Source organism: Lonchura striata, chromosome 13 (genome assembly GCF_050655825.1).
Source record: "Lonchura striata isolate lonStrDom1 chromosome 13, ASM5065582v1, whole genome shotgun sequence".
Taxonomy (NCBI): domain Eukaryota; kingdom Metazoa; phylum Chordata; class Aves; order Passeriformes; family Estrildidae; genus Lonchura; species Lonchura striata.
In genome coordinates, this window is record NC_140715.1 from 16,294,096 (window position 1) to 16,312,304 (window position 18,209).

An 18,209-nucleotide genomic window follows, 5' to 3' on the forward strand; every position below is an offset into this window, starting at 1 on the left:
CCCGGAAATGAAGGGTCGGATGGCCGCGCGGGCTGCTGGGAGATGGAGTCCCGGGGAGGGGGACGGAGGGGGCCGGGCGCGGAGTCTGCGGGGCGCCGCGAGGGCTGCCGGGAGTGGTAGTTCGCGGCTGTGCGCGCGGGGCCTGCCGGGAGCGGGCGTGAGGGGCATGAGGGGGACCGGGCGGGGGTGAAATTGACCGGGTTGAAATTGATGGGGTGGAATCGACCGGGGTGGAACCGACCGGGGTGGGATGCACCGGGGTGGGATGCACCGGGGTGGGATGCGGCTCGCCCGGCCGTGTCCTGAGGGCTGCGCGGGCGCTCTCACACGCCGAGGGCACTGAGCGGCTGGTGCCCGTCTGAGGGCCACGGACGCCCGGCTCAAACCCGCCCTCAAACCTCCCTCACACCACCGCACATGCAGCGTCCGCAGCCCGGCAAGGCACAGCGTGGAAAAAGGCTGTGAAGTAGTTGGTTAAAGTCAAAACACTGGCGTAAAACCCATGTGGGACCAGAATGTGGCTTTATACTCGGCTTTTAGCGCGCGGAACTCAAGAGAGCAGCATTCTGCCCTTACGGCCGTCCATCTGCTGATCGTGGTGTCTGGAGCGAATTGTCGCTGGAATTTCCAGATTCGCAACACCCAGATTTTGGGAGTACGTGGCTGGAAAAGCAGAGGGGAGGGTGCAGCGTGTGGGCTGCCCACCGAGGCACTGCACGGGCAGGAACCTTGTCTGCTCTTCTGGAGAAAGATCAAGTTGATTGACAAAACCCAGGGAACAATCACCCACATAAAAGCTGCCTCAGGAGAATATTGGCTGTTTTAACACACTTGCCAACAGGGAAGACCATCTTCAAATATTGTCCATGCAGGCACTGAGCAGGAATCACAGTTACAATGAAAACAGTGAAGTCGTCAAAGTGAGTTTACAATCAGGATTGTCAGTTTCATTACATACATCTATTTTCTTACAAAATTGTATTTAATATGAGTTTTAAATGACCCAGTTTCATTTGTGATGTATGTTTTTTGTTTGTGTCATTAATAAATATTTATTGCCAAAAGACAATATACATCTGCAAACTTTTATCCAAAGACAAATGCAAAATATTTTCATTTTAGTTATTCTGTCAGAGCTGGCAAAACAAGGCATGAGAAAGGCCAGTTGCAATGTCACTTGCTGCTCTAATAAGTCACTTCTTTTAAAAGTTAGGGGTTCTCTGAACTTGTCAGGAAAGCTAAGCAGCTGAACGTCTGCCCATTTTCTGACACCCAACTGTATCTTTTCTTACAGACACTTTAGCAGCTTCTGTCTCCTGAACATGTCCATGAAATCTATCTGAATATAAGAACTTCCTGAACAGATCATCAAATCCAGCATCCTCTTCCTAACAGCAGTATTAGAGGTTCATTAATGTAAAGGATGTGGTGGATCAGTCCTCAGGTACATCTTTCAATTTTTCATTTTTCTGTGGCTTAGGGACTCAGTTCTGAAGCATTCATGCTAGAACTTTCCCTTTAGGAGCACTGAATGGACTTTTGTTTTATGGATTTAACTGATTGCTTTTTGGGCCTTTTTAGACCAACACTACACCTCATGGCAATGAATTCAGTGTTCTGTCACATGACAAAATGGTTCCTTTTGTGTGTTTTAAATTGTCTGCTTCATAGCATTACCAGTTCAAGTAGTGTGAGAATTAGTACATAACAATTCTCTAGCATTCCTTTCCTCATCAACTGCAAATTTAGAAATACTTAGATTTCTTACTGCATTGTTTATTACTGCCTAAGACTTGCTATGTGCTTAATTTCTGCAGAAGGCTATGACCAGCCTAGAGATGGTTTATGGCTTTTTTTATTCAGTTCCCTTCGTAAGAGTTCATAATAGAGTTTTCATTTTTGAATGCTACTGAGCCCTGAGGTGATATTTTAATCTGCAGCACAATACTTATGGTGACTGTGGCTGGTGTGTAACTGAACTCAGCACCAGTTTTGCTGGCCCCACAAATGTGAGGCATGTGGCCATCAAGGACTGGGAGGAGGGAGATGCTAAATTTCATCCTGTAACACCTGACAAAGCAAGCTGGATGAGGACTCTTGCTGTTTAATATCAGACTTTTGGTTTCTTCTGTAAGTACACTGACATTTGTCTTCAGGAAAGTATAATAATTGGAGTTTGCAGAATCACACCTTTTCTGATTGGCTGGAAATGTTGTTATTTTTAAATGTGGCTTCAGTCCATATTGGATCAAGATCAGATTTCTAAATACAGTTCTGATGAACTGCAAATTCCCCAGATTCTGCTGTGGTGCAATGAAATTGATGTTGTTGTTAGAGCTGGGTTCCTTGAGCAGCTGCAGAGTTATGAGTGCTGGGGCAGAGCTGCCAACTCATGGCAGGCTGCCAGAGGCAGATTCTGGGGTCAAGACTCAGCAACACCTCAAAGTGCACACATCCCCAAAATCAAATGCATCCATTCCTCAATATTTTCCCATCAGGGATAACATTTGCATTGAAACAATTAAGGGTCAATATGCTGTTGGGATTTGGCTGATTTTTTTGTTTTATAGAAATTGTTGTTTCCATGTGAAAAAAAAATTTACAACCCACTGTAATCACCCACTTCAGACAAAAAAAAGAGAATGGTAAAGAGTATATTAGGTGCAGACATAGGAGAATAACAATATATGCAGAAGAAAGGCTGAATCTGGGATTTAAATATGAAGGTGAGTATCTTCAAAGCATTGGCTACAGTAATGGGGCAAGGAGAGATGACTGGCATTTATTGTCAATTTTGAAGTATAGTAAAAAGCAGGTCTTTATGTGACATTGAATGCAACATGACTGACAGTAATTTTGCCATCCCCATTCTGTCAGCTGCTGATAAAGTGCATGAGCATATGTATAATTTCTGAATGATGTGAAGACACTTTCTGGTTCATAAGTAATTCCTTTAAAAAAAAAGATCTGATCAGTGAAGGGAGAGGGTAATGCAGTTTCAAAGCAATGCAATATTCAGCATAACAGGTAGTACTTGTAACATATATCATGTAGAGGAACTGTACTTTATTATAATTTGAGCCATCAATTACAGGAAAAGCAGTTAGAGAAATTGAACTAATTTGAGCACTGCAATAGAGTTTGCACCTGGCTATTCCAGAAGTTAATATGGGCCATTTGGTGCACAAAAAGTCTTGCACATTCCAAATGCCTGGAGAGCAATATTGTTGTTAATATCAACCATATTAATGCACAGTAGAGACATGGCCAAGTCAGTGATTAATTTACAATTAAAATTCAAGGGGGGAAAAGAGGAATGTCAAGGAAAATCACATTATGGCAGCATAGGGAGGCTATGGCACAGACTGAGAAAAACTTTTCTTTTAAAGCAGTATTTTTTTCCATGATTTCATAAAGCTCCACTTTTTACCCACTTACACAGCTGAAATCTGAATTCCATAAAGTTTGTTTGTTCTAAGAATTAGTCAGTAGGGCAAAAGCAACAGTGGGATAATGTTTCCCGTTTGTAGGCTGGTTCCCATCCAGGCTTTTCTGAAAAATTGCAGCTTCTCCAAGTCCAACTGTGTCTTTGTGTAACACATCCCAGCAGCGCAAACATCATATTCCAACCAGAGGGTCCCTAGGTGGGCTGTTTCAGAACCTGAATTCCTGCTCTGCCACAGAATGGTTTTGTCTCTGGTAAAATCCTCCAGTCCTTTCCATGGGTGTAGAACTGCCTGTGAAGCTTCCACTACCTGAGCCCACATCACATTCATTTCAGGAGAGAATCTTGAGGGGCAGGCAGTAACAGGGAATATTGACCGGGAATAGTGGAAAGTGTGGAGAGAGTGAAAAAAATACCGTGAGTGATGTTCCAATGTTATCCCTGCTGAGATTTACTAACAGCCTTTACTAACAGCCTTTGCATGGCCAGGACCAGTCTGACTCACTGTAAAGTAACGTAGGTAGCAAACGTCTAAGTTTTTTAAGAAGTGAAGATTATTCTATTTTAAGCTTTAGAGCCAAGACTACAACTGCCTGTGTAGTGCTTGTGGAAGACTGGGATTGCCAGACAGAGGTGATGATTTATCTCAGGAACTGGGAGGACAACCCTGCTCTTCAGACAGCTTCTTCTGCCAGCAGAACATGGGCAGAAGTCCTGCATGGAGGCTGTGCTGAATGTTAACATCAGGCTGCATCCTACCCAGTGCTGGTTTTTTTTTTTTTTTTGTCTAACCTGAGGAAAGGAAGGTTGATTCCATGGTGAGGATTTTCACTCTGTCTCCTCACAGTCTTTTGAAATGCTTGAACCAGTTCACTTAGATGAGGCAGAGGTGGTTTGCTCTCAAAGTGAATTACAAATCTATGCAGAATTCTTACAAGCTGTCTCAAAATAAATGACTGAACAGGAGAGTCTTTATTGTTACTGCTCCTGAAAAGATGTGCTCAGCCTCTAATGAAAAGCATTTAAGGTCAGAGTTCTCAGGGTTCTCCATTGTCCAGTAACAGTAAATTCTGGCTTTTCCTGTGCCTGGGGCATTTACAACGTTGCTTTTTTGTTGTGGATTTCCTGATGTCTAGAAAGGGGTGAACTCCTGCTGCCAAAATATTACCATTTAATTATCAAACCAATCAACTGTGAGACAAATGTCCCCAGGGAAGCAATCTTCATTAGTTCCAATTTTTACAGAGCTACTTGGGGTTTTTTTGGTTTCTCATTTTCTCCCACATTAGTAACTGTCTGTGTATGCTTGTCTCCAAATTAGGATGGAAACGTGGGGTTTGGGGATTGCCAGTTAATGGATATGAGATGTTCTGAGCTTTCCTTCAGGCTGATGATGTCATCTCATCTGACACTGTTCTTGGGGGGGCTTTGGAGATACAGGTTTTAAAATGTTATCACTGTTAGAAGTTTAAAATACAGGGAAACCCCGTGTGAATTATGTCCTGATGTCACCACAGCTGTCTCTGTCACACCCTTAGACACCTCTTTTAAGTGGATATGGTACTTCCCATGGAAAATTTAGAAGTTTGCATTTGAGAACTGATCCTCAGTAGAATTCTCTCATATGAACCACACATGATTTTTATTCTTCTCCCAGAAACTCATGTCCAGATTCCTCAGTCTTTTGTTACAGCTTTGGTACATTCTAAGACTCTAGAGCCTGGATTACTGCTGATTGCTGTTTTGCAGATGCTCCAGTAAGTTCTTTTGTCTACTGACAGCAATTTACCTCTTTGGCATTAAAACAGTATAGGGGGAGGAGAAAAGGACAGGTCACTGTCTGCTTTTTGTAACAGTCAGCTGCTGACAGATTTGTCTTGGTTAGCAGGCTGGGTTTCAAGTTCCAAAATGCCTGTGACAGTGGCCAGAGTTAGAAAAGTGGTAGCAGAACAGGGCTGAACCAGAAGCACATGCCAGACTAGTGAGGTCAGAATTCTTGGGGATGGCTGCAGCCTGTAAGTGTTCCCATTTATTACATTGTCAATTTGATTGTAGTCCAAGTCACTCAGCTTTGTGCCAGATCCCCGAACCAGAAAGATCTTGTTTGCCTGATTTCCTAAGGACACAAATCTTCTGAGATCTCCCTGTCTCTGTATTTGTATCTTTCAGTCCCCTTGCAATTACTGTTGGGCCAGTTTCAATCAGATGAGATACAGGGGTGGCCAGCTTAAAGATTTGAAGTTGTGTTTTGTGAAAATGCACAGCTGTGTGGAGAGAGATACCACAGGAAAGCTCTGTAAGGATGTAGTAGGAGTGAAAAGGCTGTAACAGGAGTTCAGTTGGATACTGAGGATCCCCTTGGAGAGCATTCTTACCCGTGTTCTTCAGGGAGTTTGTCTTACACACAGGAGAATCCAACCACAAGACACAAAAGGGAAGACAGGTCTCCTTTACTGTTCTCTGAAGACCTCATTTCACTTTGGCTATTCTCATATAGATTAACTGGTGCCATAAATATCTTAAATAACCCATCAGATAAAGCCCTACTATGGCCTTCTGTCAGCTGTGAACACGAGATGACAGAATTGTAGTCTTCCTTATTGGTGCATCTTAATAGCTCCAAAACAGCTGAAAGAAATGGCAATTCAAAGTCATCTTCCAGCTGTAGTCCAAGGCAGAGAAACACGGCCAAAGAAATCATTGCAACTTTTTCTCTTAAAGGTCATGGTACATATTTTCATGGATGCAAGCTAACAAAAAGCCAGGTAGAACTGAAAGCAGTGCTTGAACAAACAAAAATTAGTCTCATTTTCATTTTGGCTGGAAATTAAAACTGTCAAGATAACACTATACAGGATGGTCTTCAAAATCCCTCTTTCAGAATATTTAACTGGACTTGGATCAAAATACAGTAGATGGAGACATTTTCACAGACTGGCAGACTGGGACTCTCCAGGCTGGAATTATCCAGCCAGTTTTACTCAGAGGAACTGGCTTTCTATCTCAAAGTGGGGGACAATGCCTTAAAATGCTGAATTTGTTTTTTTTTTTCCACCCACCACAGTTCTTAATTAGGTCGTGTTTCAGAGAAAAGAATGGGAAAAAGTGCTGCTGATTTTTCTGCATTCAAATAATAATCAAGAAAGTGCTGTTTAATGAGTTTCTTTTCTCTGTATTAGTTCACATAATAATTTACATGCATCAACAGGAAAACAGTGCAAATGCAAGTCCTGTCATGAGGAGTTCCCACCTGAGTAAGTTCTGTTAGGGGGGAAGGAATGGTGTTTTAGCAACTTTGACTTCTATGCTTCCCTCATTCCCTCTTCCCTATTTCCATTGCTTGCACGGAATGTGGTTGTTTTGGTTCATTTTTTTTTTTTTTTTACAAAAATAAGGCTTTAAAAGCTGCTGTTAGCTCTTAGTATTTTACAAAAGCAAAGTGCAAACACCATCACTAGCATCAAATCTACTGAGGTTCTAATGAAATAAGAGGAAAGTTAAAAGAGCAAACTCAGTTTCAAAGGTGAAATTGATAAGGTTTATTGTTAAGTTGGGAGAAATGTCAAATGGAAGAAAATATAAATAAACATCATGTATTTCTTGTCTAAAAGAACCAGATCTGTTCCACTGGGATTCAAGTGGACATTTTTTGCAGCACTGAGTAACCTTATCCACAGTTATTTACTACAGCTTCTTTCTTAGGATTATTTGGCCACCATCAGGTGAAAGACAGTGAATTGAATATATCAATCATCTCCAGTTCCAAAGCTCTTCTGTGAGGTTCTTGGCAATTCATTCACTATTGAATTTACTATGTCTGGACCTCCAATTCTTAGATCCCATCAAAGCAAGAGAGAGCCACCATCTACTCTTTCTCTGATGTTGAGGATCACTTTGGGAACAAAGTGATGCACATTTCCAGCTGTCTGTCTCCTCCTCATGGAATAATTGCCAGACAGATCTAAACTTTTGCCTGGCATGCAGTACCACCCAGTTAAACAAACATGTTGCACAAGACCAGAATGCAGTGGCTAGGTTAATTTTGTGCTTCTTTCTTGATTTCCAATATTTTCAAGTCTTCTGGTTCCCTTTATTTACTGTCTCCCACTGTGCCATGAACTAAATGGTTACCTTTGGATGAAGGCTAAAGGCTGAGTTGAGAGAGGAGATATTGGAAGCCTTTAAGCTTTGAGGTGCTTGTTCATTAGAGTTCATCAGTCTGGGGACTCCTTGTTGTTTTGGAAAAGAGGAACAGAAAAAAGAGACCATAAATGCTGCTGGATTGAATAAAAGGTAAGAAAAAAAAAAATAAAAAAAACAACCCAGCCTACCACAGAAAAAAGAGGTAAGAGCTCTAGAGAGGCAGGAGTTGTCAAAAAGCCTTCCCCATCAAACAGACTTCAGAGAACCATAGCAGACGGATTTTCAGTACCAGTCAAATGTAAGAGTGTAGGAAGTTGACATGCTGTCCCTTGGAGAGCCGAGGTATTGACAAAAGACATGCAAACTTGAAAAATGTACATTTGTGGAAAAATCCATCCTGACAAGTGACTGCACTTAAGTCGCCAAATGGACTTCACCCCTGGGATGAAACTCAATTATTGTTGCACATCCAATGAATCCATCCATGGAGAAAGCACATGGCCAATAAAAGGGAACCGTTCGGTAATCAGATCTTTCAAAAACTATTTAGCTCTTTGCCACTGAGTCCCTGCTCTAAGTGACATGTGCTTCCCTGCAAACCTGCTTGACTCCTCCACTGGCTGGTGAGGAGTGCTGAGCCACTGGGAGCTCTTCTGCAGCACAAACACATCCTGCACGAGCAACTCAAAATAATTTCTCTAACCCTTCAGAGTTGTCTGACATCAAAGCTTTTTAAATTGCAGCTTGTATTTACTGCACATGAAGGATGCTTTTGGTTTGGAGATATTTTTACAATCCTGTGAGTAGAAGCTATTTATTGCCTAAAGGATTGTGTTAAATGGTTTAACCCAGTCAAGGCTCCGTTAAGTAAGGAGCTTGCAAGCTGCAGTCATTAAGACAATCTTCCATTTTGAGTGAGGAGTGTCTTATGTACATCTCCTTCTCAGAGTTTATCTTTCCACACCAATATTTAATAGGTATCATCTCTCTTGAGATTAAATTATACTTTACACAATCTATGTACTTTTTATTTGCCATCTTCTTGATTTCAGCAGGTCCACAGTTATTATCACAAGTAAATCCCTCTTAGCAAGAAGTTTATTTTGGGTAATTTTTATTTTCTGATTCACAAATGAAAGCCAGCTCCACTACTGGCCTTGAAGCCATTTGTTTTAGGATGCAGCTGCACATGTATTGTTTCATAACAAAAGCATCTTTGTGAAACTGAAACACTGCAACAGTTGTTCAGGGAAAACAGGCAACAGTGGCTGACAACAGACGCTTTTAAGAATATGTATATTATGTGCAAGTGTTTCATAAGTTTACTTAGTTGCCATGGACAGATTTGAAACCTTTGCCTCTTTTACCAGGCGTCTAGTTCACTGCTGTGTCTGTCTGTTCTCATGGATCTGTCATGGTGATTTTTAGAAGATATTGATCTCTAGAATAAATTGAATATCCAGTTTCATGACAATTCAGAATGCAGTTTCTCTCAGATACGTGGAGTTCCAGTACCAACACTGTGTGCCCACTTATATGTGACATGAGCAAGATCTGCCCTTCCACTCATCAGTAACAGGAAAAATGTCCTGGTGATGAAGCTGCACAGTTTTTTGTCTTTATTTATTTTTTACTCCCATTGTTTCAACATTTCATAATCTGCCTGCCTTTCTCTTTCTCTTTACAAGCTGGCAGTTTGGTCTTGGAACATTCTCTGGGCTGCCAAGCAACAAACTTCTCCTTATTCAGATTTTCAGGGAAAAATGTAGCACATCTGTTTACACTGTTATCCTGACATAAGTTTGAGCCCACTCTCCAGAGTTATCAGGCATTATTATGTCAAGCACCAGCGTTGAAGGAGCATCAGACATCAAGTCTTGTATTATCCCAGCCTCAGAGAAAGCTGTTTAGCATAATTTTATTCATTTACTGTGAGTGGATATGAACAGGGTACTGGATTTAACTCTTGTTTCAACCAAAGACTATTTAACATTTCTAGCAATGACATTAGCAGTTTTATCTCAACAAGCAAAAAAATCCATATTCTTTGAAGAATCTCCTTGGGCAACTGAAAAAAAAACCACTGCCTTCAAACCCAGTAGCACGTTTTCATAAGAACACCCTCATATTTGCTTCATATTTATGACAAATCTTCCTCACACTCAAAGTCTATCCAGCAGTGTTTTCTCTATCTACCATTCTTTTCAGCATTTGTCTTCACTGATACAGTGACTCAGCACAACATGAGCATGGTATGCAAGTCTACCATTAGTCAAATATTTCTCATTGTTTGCAGAATCCCTAGAATTCAGTAGAGGAATAGACTGGTATTTGAGCCAAGAAACATCTGAATGTCATGTAAAGTTCAGTTAATTATTTTCTAAATAGTCACCAGCACTGCTCTAGCTTAGAGTAGAGTTCAACTGGAATTGTTGTGATCACACTGGAGCCTTTCAGAGGGGGGGAATGTTTGCTTTCATTTTGGCCTGCCTGGTTCCACATTGTGACAGAGCCATTTCACTAAAGGATACATTCACAAAGACTTAGGAAAACCATGGCTGTGGTCTTTTAAAAATCGCACCATTGTGCTTCCAGGGAATCAGCTTAGTCTGATTAGCACTCTGCACATATTCCACGTGCCCCTCAGCCAGGAGCACACAACCCAGCTGTGGGCACAGAAAAATTCAAGTGCACTTGAATTCAAGTAATTGTAATCTGTATCTGTGTTTATGGCACCATAAAATAAAGAGGAAGCATTTTTAAGTGTTTAGTTTCAGCTCTACAGGGCTTGAGCTTTCTGGCACTGCTGAAGGGATTGGGAGCTGATGATAAAAGGGTTGCTCCAGCAGCAATAAGTTAACACTAGTGAGCAACCTCTGAACATATCTCAGCAGGAGTCCTCCAACGTCAGAGGTTCCAAAGGTAGCAAAAAATCACCTGATTTGCAGTTCATACTCCAAATCTTGACTTCTACAAAATAAGTTAGAAGATCTGACTTTGTTCTATTCCAAAACCCGGGAAAACAACATGAGGATATGGGAACAGAACCTTGCTCAGGTTTACAAAGGTATTTAAACATACAAAGATGCAGACACCTAATAGGATTTTTAAAAGTGCCTAAGGGAGTTTGGGACCTAATTCCCATTGGCTGCCAATGGGAATTAGATGTGTAATCTACTTAGGCAATTTGAAAATCCCACTGGCTGCATCTTTTCATGACTAAGTACCATTACAAGCCTTAGCCTTAATGAATAGAATTATTATTATACTTGGTTTTATTTCCTTAAACTCTGATCTTGGTATGAAGGCTCAGTGAAAAACTGCTTGAATCCAAGTGTAGATGTGTGCTGTGGGTATGAAGTGTCAAGAAGGAATAACTGAGCTGCTAAAACCATCTTCATATCACCACTGCATCTGCAACCAACGCAGAGAGCTCCCAAAGGGTTGTGTATTAGTCAGCTTGGCTTTAATGTGTGTCATGTAAAAAATGTAAGTGACTTGGTGAAGGAAAATTCTGCTCACTCACAGCAAAGTAATAAAGAAAAAAAAAATCAGAAGTGTCCAGAGGCTGTGACTAGCCATTTGAAAGGATTTAATTTTTCCTGCAAGGAAGAGCATTGGAATCTTCTCACCATTCCATGGACTGAATTAAGTCCCATCTGATGCTGGAGAGAATTTACTGCTTCGAGCAGTTACAAGGATTCTTTGGTTACCCTCTTTTGCTCAGGCAACCCAGACACAGGCTGCAGTGCAGAGTTTAACCAAACAACACTTTATTCCTTTCCCTTTTTCTTGTCAGGCTTGAACTCAAACAATAACCAGAATTTCCCTATCCATACAACTTTACAAAATATGTAAAAAAAAAAACTAACTTGATTTCGCTGGATTTCCACATGGTGTACTTTTCATTAAACTGAACTTGAATTTCTTGTAATTGTTTATCCACTTAACTTTACATGCTTAAAGTTGTATTGTGCAAATCAGCCAGCATACAAAAGAGTCAGAACAACATGTTGGTGTAGGAAAATGTTGGGATGGGTTTCTATGCTATCTGAAGCTGCAAAATTTACTAATTTTTTACAGGGCTTCAATAAATGTGTATGAACCAAACGAGGTGTTTGAAATGCTCTTTGAGCTTGGTGGAATTTGAAAATAATGTTTGTGTTCAATAAGAATAATTTGACACTGAAAACTTTAACAACCAAAACTCTTAAAAATGTTACATGTATTACTGGGTGAGACTTTGCTGGAAGTCAGATGGCACTGAGCTGGGGAGGAGTGCTGGTGTGCTGGAGGGCAGGAAGGCTCTGCAGAGAGATCTGGACTGGCTGCATTGATGGGTCAAGGCCAACGGTGTGAGGTTCAACAAGGCCAAATGGTGGGTCCTGCACTTTGGCTCCTTGAAGTGCTCCAAGCTTGAGGCAGAGCAGCTGAAAAGTGTCCCAGTGGTGAAGGAGCTGGGAGGGCTGGTGAACAGCAGCTAAACAAGAGGCAGATGTGCCCAGGGGGACAAGAAGGCCAATGGCACCTGGCCTGTATAAAAAATAGTGTGGCCAGCAGTACTAAGGAGGGGGATGTCCCTCTGTACTGGGCTCACCTCGAGTTATGTGCTCACTTCTGGGTGCCTCAATTCAGGAAGGAAACTGAGGCGCTGGAGCATGTCCAGAGAAGGGCAGTGGAGTTGGGGAAGGATCTGGAGAATAAAGCTGATGAGGAGAGACTGAGGGAGCTGCTGGGACTCAGCCTGGACAAAAAGGAGGTGCAAGGGGGACCTTATTTCTTTCTAAAACTCCCTGACAGGTGGGTGTACCTGGGAGGGGGTTGGCCTCTTCTTCTAGAAAACTAGTGGCAGGACAGGGGGAAATCACCTCAAGCTGTGCCAGGGGACATTCAGTTGGACACCAAGAAGAATTTCTTCATGGGAAAGATTGTCAAGCATTGGAACAGCCTGTCCAGAAAAGTAGTGGAGCCACCATACCTTGAAGTGTTGAAGGAACGCCTGGTCTCAGGGCTCTGGTCTGGTTGACAAGGTGGGGTTTGTTCCCAGGTTGGACTCAATGATCTTGGAGGTCTTTTCCAACCTTAAGGATTCTGAGATTCTTAGCAGAATTTCTTGATTCTTGATTTCTTGATTTTCTCCTAGCAAGAGTTCTTGCTGTTCTGGAACATCTGCACATGCACAGAGCTGAGCAGTCAATTGGCTGCAGGATGGTCTCACTTGAGGTTCAGTTTGGTTTTTTGAATCAGACAGAAAAAGTCACACATTGAATATGTCTGTAATGCCCACTGACAGAGCTCAAGACAAGGGAAGAATTTCCTGTGAAAATGGGACAGTGCCCAGGTGCAGTCAGCACTGGGATCTGGGAGTGAACTGGCACCAGGAATCCACACAAGCCTTGGCTGTAGCCAGCTGAATTCAGTCTAACTGCAGACAGCAAGAGCCTGCTGAAATCTTGCCACAGCTAGAATTTCTTCCCAGCACACCCATTGCTGAGCAACAATGTATGTCCTTTTCCAGAGAATGGGATCAGCCCAGACTGGCTCTTGAGAAACACACCAGCTGCACTTGAGAGAGCGCTGGGATGAATGTTCAAGGAGCTGTGCAGCCCAGCAGAACGCTGGGTTTCCACAGCTCAGGGCACTTAGGCAGTGTAATCCTCCATGTGAAAGAGACACCCTCTGCCCGAGGCACTGGCATTGAGGTGGAAGGGGGATACACCACTACAGGAAGGAGAGGGAATTTCTGTGTTGAGAAGCCAATTGATCAGGAATGAGGACAGTCAGCTTAATTTTTTTTTTTTTTCTTTTTTCTGGTAAGTCGATTTGATGCTAATGAACTGGAGGCACATTAGGACTAACTGCTTTCTGGCACAGATTACACAGACATTGTGCAAGATTCCTTTCAGCTCAGCTTTGCTGACAACTTTGGTTCAGACCTCAAATATCTCAAGTTTTTCCAGTTCTGACCCTCTGCAAGTGAAAAGGCCTCTGTCAGTGAAGTTGTGCCAAAATACCTGGGGAGCTGGGGCAGACTGGAAAGACTGGGTTGTTCTGCCTGTGATCTCAGGCAGGGGGTTGAGCTGCTCTGCAGCTCTGGGAGGCCAGTCTGCACAAGAGGGAAGAGGCATCAGGTGGGATGTGGAGAGTTGGTTCCAGTGGGATGAATGAACACACTGACAGCCAGCAGGCAAATGGCGCAGTTCCTTATTTCCAGTGGAAAATATTTAAATTACAGTTTTTTGTTTCATTAACATTTTTTCTTAGATCCTTTTAAATTTTCTGTATAAAAGGAAACTATCCTTTGCATAATAATGGGTGAATATTGTAATGAAAAAGCCAGTTCTCACTAAGTGCCCCCTGCTCCTCCAGTAGACATTTTCTAACAAAAGGCTCTGAAATTTCAGCTGTCCCTATATGTGCTCCAGATGAATTTTACTTGGAGTGGTTCATGTTCATTCCAGTGTCTGCATGTTCTGTTTGCAGTGTTAATCTGATTCAGCATCCCTTGAGAACAGACATCATCCTGTGGCTCCATCAAGACTGAGCTGTACTCACATCATAGAGCAGATACAGGTTCTAGTTCCATCTCATCTCTTCCCTCCTGATAATGATCACAACAATGATTTTCACTCTACTTGACTTTTGCCTGTCTTGACTGGCAAGCTAGAGAACTAATTGTTCTGCCTCACAAGAGGTTTATAAACATCCCTCTGAATATACCTCTTAAATGCTGCACTTGGGATATTTCCTGAATTATTTCACTATTTTTAAATCGACTTTCTCCTTTAATTGGTGAGAGAAAATTAGCTAACAGTTGGAGAAACCTATGGGTACAGTTTTATTTCCCTGTGTTTTCTCAGTTCTGAATTTTTCTTCATATTTTTGTTTGAAAAATATCCTTGAAAAAGTGTTTATTTGTCGACCCAGTCCCAGGGAAGGATATGTGTCTTTGTGAGAATGTGGGCATGCATGTGAAGAGAGTAGGATGGCCATGAAACATCTCTCTTGCTTGGCTCTGCAGTTTGAACCAATGTCTGAAACATTTGTTACTATATTTGGGAAAAATCTGGAGTTCCATTGGCACAATAATTATTTTATAAACTTTCTTACCTGTAGCTGTCCACAGATCTTAAATCCACTGCTGGAGAGTTTGAGAGGGAGTTTAATAACATTGAGAGTTCTGCTTTGTCTTTGATCTCTGTGTGGCCTTCTGTAATTATCAATTTTACTCACTATTTCTTGATCATGTTTGCTCTCTTAAAGCGCTGCAATGATTTTAATGCTTTTTAATCAGATTGATTTAATCAGATTGAGAGAAAATTTAATTCTGTTAGGAAAAGAGAGCACCGAGAAACTTTACAAGCCCTGTTGTTCAGTAGTTTTTAGCTGCTGGAGCTCTTCCCAGCAGCTGAAGGGCTGTGTAACATAGAGGGTACATCACTCAAGTGGAGCTCAAGGGGCCTGGGATTCATCTGGAAGTCTATTTTTGACTAGCTGGATTTAGCTGGTCAAAATTTACACAGCTGTGAACAAATGCAGCTGTGCTCATAGAAGATGTTGCTGTTCCCAGGACATCATCATCATCATCATCATCATCATCATCATCATCATCATCTACTTTGGCAGGGGTTACTGCCCCAGCCCTTCTGCCAGTGAAATACCCCATATGATCCTGAATTTAGGCAGTGGATGGATGATGGATGGATGGATGGATGGATGGATGGATGGATGGATGGATGGATGGATGGACTGATCCAAATGATTCTGCAGGAAGCAAACTACAGGACACTCACATGAGCCTGGTATATCAGCATGTTTAAAGAGGGAAAGGTGCTGTAGCCTGCTAAGGCAGGTCATTGTCACATAGCTGGACTCACAGTGGCACAACTACAGAGAGAAGAGGAAATCTCTCCCTGGTTTAAGTCATAACAAACCTTCCTCACTCCTCTGGTTGTGTCACAGAACAGAACTGGTGGAAGTGTCTCTCAGTCTGTGCACACAAAATGTTTAGTGCTCATTCCACCCAGCAGAGTACAATGGAAGTACAAACATTAGAGATATAAAAAATTTGTATATTTTAAGAAAAGTGGCAGAGTCTGACCAAAAGTCAGACTCTGAAATCAGCCAGAATGAGAACTGATTATTTTTAGTAGACAGCTCTATTTTGAACTGTTGTTCTATCTGGGTTGTTGTAGCCTTGGAATCATTCCTCCTAAACACACAGTGAAGGTTACTCTTAAAGAATGAGGGTGGAAAGGGACTAATCAGTTCTCCCAGCAAACATAATGTGGTACAGAAGAGAGGAAGGATTTGTCAGGCTTTAAAGTACCCCAAAATTGGCAGCAGTAACAAAAAAGCTTTAAACTGATAGGCAAATATGGAAAGCAAACTTATTTGCACTGCTGAGCAGGGACAAATAGTATCTAGATAATCTGAGAGAAGGATTTCACTTTTGCCTAATCCTCATGGCATTTCCAGCCCAAAGATTTCTGGGAATCTAGTGGAGCCCAAACCACATGACATTTCTAGCCAGCTTTGCTGACCAAGGACTTTGGGATCAGCTCTGAACTTTGGATGATTAGTCAAAATGAAATGCTTTGGGCTTAGCTATTAACAGTGTCTGTCTGGAGCTCTGTGCTGTGAGTGGAGCACCAATCATCTCCATGAAATCCCAGGAAGTCTGACTAATGCCCTTGTCTGTAGCAGACTCAATCTAGACCATCAGATCTGGTCTAAGATGTTTATTTTATGCTTTACACATTTTTAGGGTCAGTGGGGTTAGTGAAAGAAGCTACCAATCTAAATGGTACCCCGAAACAGTGCTAGTACAGAAGTACCAGCTGTCATCTGCTTTTACCCTGGGATTTACCAACTCCTGCCTCCTCTTTTCTTACTCCACACCTTCAACATTGCTCCTTCTTCCTTTCTTCCCTCATTCCCAGCCATGCAGAGTGAAGGCTGTGGCTTAATTTTGTCTTCTTCCAGATTTGAATTTCAGCTCCTGCCTTCAATTCCATGGCCAGCACTTAGGCCGGACATGGTCTGGGCTGTTGCTGTCCAGAGCTGCTCCACTGTTCCTGTGTTAGGCTTTCCAGCACCACAGACTCTCTCACACAGTGCAGAGGTCCTGCTTCAATGTTCAGGAGCTGGCTCCTGCCTAGCAGGACTTGGGCTCTGTGGTGGGCAAAAGCAGCTTCAGCACTGGAACCTGACTGTTCTTGGAAGTGCTGTAACCAACAGCTGCATTTTAGGGAATGCTAGTGGCTCAGGTGATGTGCAGTAACCTTCCTCTGGACATCCTGGAGTGTGCTGTGCTTGTCTGGGCACCTGCCACGGATCCATAGAAGGAATCTTGGTGGGAGTTGCCAGAGTGAGTTGGATTCAGGCTCTCAGCCTTCAGCAGGCTCCACAGTACTTGGCACAGGGGCAAGGCTCTCACAACAGCTGTGCCCCTTTGCTAATGGCTTGACAAATATGAGCATTTTTGCATTTGTCACAAAATCCCCAGGCCTGTCGCTTTCAAGTTTCTCAAGGCTTTAATTCCATGCCAGTATATTGGGCTGGGAGGAGAGAGGGAGAAGCAATGCTCCACAGATGTCCAAGGCTGGAATATCCTGGGAAGCATTAATCCTCTGAAGACAAATACTCCATGAAGAGAGAGATTTTAAATATGTGCTGCATTTCTACAAACACTTTAAGATGGCACAAGCCAGCTCTGCAGCAAATTCTTTCAGAGGGCAGACCACCATTCCCATTTCTCTGCCTTCTCCTTCCTGGCCCAGTACTGCTCTTTTCCCAGTGCTGGCACCAGCACACACATGATTGTAAAGTGAACCAGGCCAGGGAACTCTGCCAGTTTAAAATTAAACAATTTCCTTTTCCCCAGGTTAGTTTGGACGTGGATGAGTTCCCTGATCTGGTTCATTGCTGGGCCATGAGAACACTTGTTCTGGCACAAGGTAGGGAGCAGCAGAGGGAGCGAGGAGGAATGTGGGCTGTGGGTATGGGGAAGGAAGGACCATTTCCTTCAGCAGCAGTGCTGGTTTATGCTGGCTTAGAGACTTGCTGTATCTGTGGTGTTAATTGCTGAAAATTATGTGCTCCAAACTGTGTGTCACAGCTGGGAGATTTTCAGGGAAAAAAGCCCCTCTTGCTTTTAAAATGGGACCTGATTTCTTAGGTTCTTATTATGTTAAAGTTTGGTGGGTCAGAGTCAAAACCCAGATCATAATGTTATCATGCCAAAAAATTGTCAGTCTACCTAGGCATGATAAAAAGGGAGATGGGGGCATGGGGCAGGGTAAAACTGCTTCTAAAATTATACAGCAGATTAGGAGCAGAGGCACAATGACCTGGCATGACCCTTGCAGCCTGGTTCCCACCAGTGGCTTCCCTATCTCTCTGTATGGCAAGGAAAAAACCGAGTCAGTTGGCTGCCACATGGCACTCAGTTCCCATGTGCATTGATGGTGCACATTTATTATATGTTTATTTAAATATCAAGCAGAATAAATCATCTGAGTGGCAGCTTCATGAATGATTTGTCAGAAGTTGTCTCATTTATCCTAATAAAATGTGAACTAATTCATTTATCTGAGTGAAGCTTTCTCTGGATTTACAG

General features: G+C 42.5%; 2 long non-coding RNA genes across 2 annotated transcripts in view; both read left to right on the plus strand.

Annotated features, from left to right (window-relative positions):
* Window positions 1-31: 31 nt before the first annotated feature.
* LOC110470840 (uncharacterized) overlaps window positions 32-18,209 on the plus strand; it is a 226,205-nt gene continuing 208,027 nt past the window's right edge. Inside the window, exons 1-2 of the long non-coding RNA XR_014958334.1 lie at window positions 32-920; window positions 1,295-1,444. This is a non-coding gene — a long non-coding RNA (uncharacterized LOC110470840). The remainder of the gene's footprint in view (window positions 921-1,294; window positions 1,445-18,209) is intronic.
* LOC146766192 (uncharacterized) overlaps window positions 15,692-18,209 on the plus strand; it is a 50,225-nt gene continuing 47,707 nt past the window's right edge. Inside the window, exon 1 of the long non-coding RNA XR_014958336.1 lies at window positions 15,692-17,547. This is a non-coding gene — a long non-coding RNA (uncharacterized LOC146766192). The remainder of the gene's footprint in view (window positions 17,548-18,209) is intronic.